Source organism: Hibiscus syriacus, unplaced genomic scaffold, assembly GCF_006381635.1.
Source record: "Hibiscus syriacus cultivar Baekdansim isolate YM2019G1 unplaced genomic scaffold, ASM638163v2 tig00110503_pilon, whole genome shotgun sequence".
Classification (NCBI taxonomy): Eukaryota; Viridiplantae; Streptophyta; class Magnoliopsida; order Malvales; family Malvaceae; genus Hibiscus; species Hibiscus syriacus.
In genome coordinates this window covers 2,914,648-2,916,924 of record NW_024062764.1, presented here as the reverse complement: position 1 = coordinate 2,916,924, position 2,277 = coordinate 2,914,648, and the positions used below count along the sequence as shown (strand labels likewise).

At 34.6% G+C, this 2,277-nt stretch overlaps 1 long non-coding RNA gene across 1 annotated transcript; it reads right to left on the bottom strand.

Moving 5' to 3' along the window:
- Nucleotides 1-1,249: 1,249 nt before the first annotated feature.
- On the bottom strand, nt 1,250-1,605 carry LOC120129764. Its single transcript, XR_005516785.1, has 3 exons — nt 1,548-1,605; nt 1,394-1,475; nt 1,250-1,320 (listed from the first exon to the last, which is right to left on the bottom strand). It is a non-coding gene; the product is annotated as an uncharacterized LOC120129764 (long non-coding RNA).
- Nucleotides 1,606-2,277: the final 672 nt, after the last annotated feature.

Sequence of the window (2,277 nt, the reverse complement as noted above, 5' to 3'; positions counted from 1 at the left end):
CAATTTAAACAAGGAATGATCGTTCGAAGTCCTCAGCAAAACATTGATCCAATTGAGGCTAACCCTTTTGTTAGATCCACTTTGAGCATTGTACAATTTTATTTCCCTATACAAATTGATGAAATATATCAAAGAATATACTATAATGTTTCGATAATTTATGTTACTTACGCATCAATAACTTGCTTCAACTGCTGATGGATATTGGTAGGCCCTAAGGAATCAAGATAATAACAACTTGTTGCTTTCATATCTATCACCGCCAACACCTAATGTCTTCTATAAAAATGAAAAACCAAATTAAGTTACTAAAATATATTGATAATCAAATGAAAAAACAAACCCGTGATTATATGGCACTAGGACGATGCCATTGTCCTTTCTTAGAGACAATCGATCTGCAACGCTTCGAATTGCCTCATCGCTATTTTTGAATTTTACCTTACGTCCTGATGGCGAGATTGCAGACGGGGTCATAAAACAAATTCCATGATCTCTTTTTGGCCCATTCTTGATTTCCTCAAACAAGTACCTATATATTAACATTAGACAAGTATGATGATTAAATATATTGTGTTTTAATAAAATTAAAATTATGCACTTACATCATATAACAAGTAATCGCAGAACCGGTCATCTCATCCACAGTAAAAATCACTTCAAAATCTTCCCAAGTTATATACGTGAAACTCTCGTACCCAAACATATCGTCCTCACATTGTACTTTCACGAACTCCGCATTTTTAAGTTGTATATCAACCATACGTGCAAACACTTTCAAAACACGGTTGCTTTCAACTCTTAGCCTTGTCATCATTTGTGCTCTCGTCCTCCTCCTTTGCGGTGTTCCCTCCTCCTCCTTTTCTTTCTTTCTTTCCCTCTTCGGTGTCCCTTCTTCTTTCTCCTCTTCCTTTTTCCTTTGCAGTGTCCCTTCTCCTTTACCCTCTTCTTTTTCTTTCTCTTTTTCCATCTTCGGTGTCCCTTCTCCTTTCTCCTCTTCTTTTTCAACAAGTTCTCTTTGTCATTTTTTTTCCTTTATTACTTTCTACTTCATCTCCGTTCACACGTTTTTTCCCCATAAACGCCAACACTTTTTCCTACAAAAAAAATATAAAGATATCATTTAAATTAGACATATATAATTTCTTTAAATAAATGAAAATATTACCAAATCAGAGCATCGAATGACTAGATGTCTAGGCCATTTCACTATGAATCCCACTGCATTTTTAACCTTGTAAATGAACTCCTCATCTAGTGGAAACGGTAGTAACGCGTCTCCTTGCACACTCATTTCCATCATTACTTCAATGTTTTCACCTGTTATATAAAGTTATTACTAAGATACAATATTCTAAAAAGTCAAAAAGAAAACTGATATTTTTTGTAATACCTGATAGATCATTGTGCTTCACTATTGTTCCTTTGGCAACTATATTGGAGGCAATATCAATCGCAAGATAACAGGAAGTATCCTACAAATTATATATTTATTAGTTGTAGTCAAGACTTACATTTAATTCATACTATAATTTAATAAGACTTACAAGTAATTCCTCGGGTGGGTTGTCTTCAAAATCTGCTTTGCCCCACCCTTGGCAACTTGCGCCTTCAGAAGCATGATTCATCCCTTTTTGTAGTTTCTCTATTGCACCTTCAATTTGGTTGAACCTTTTTTCAAACTTTTTCTTCTCACCATCTAAGTATTTCTTCACGGTATTGGGTAAGACAAAGTATTGGTGTGGCCTTACAAATTTGCCCATCCCTCGTACACGCCCACGTTGTTCCTGGGTACCTAGGGATTGGGTAAGCATGTCATTTGTTCCACAAATGACCTCTCCTAAGGTTTCTGACTTCTGCATCTCTTCCTGTAGTGAAAGCAAATATTCATATTCAAAATATTCAAAGGATTAAAGCTCATATGGTGCTATAACAATAAGATGAAAATAAATAAAGTAGGAATGTTCACAAGAACTTACCATTTTATCAACAACAATCTGGACATTCGGGTCATAAACTCCTTTTTTCATTTGTCTTGCCTTTTTCCACAACAATGCTCTATCAATCTCGTCTTCCTCTTTTCCCGTTTCTTGCATCTAAATTAAAAATAATAACAACAATGAATTAACATAAACAAATGCATATCTAAACTATTCAATTAATTTACTACATACAATCTCAAGAGTTAGTCCAGCATATCCTTTTCTACTCAACCGATAATTGTATCTATGTTGTCCACGCATTTTTTTAGCTTTCTCACTTATTTCCTACATTAGA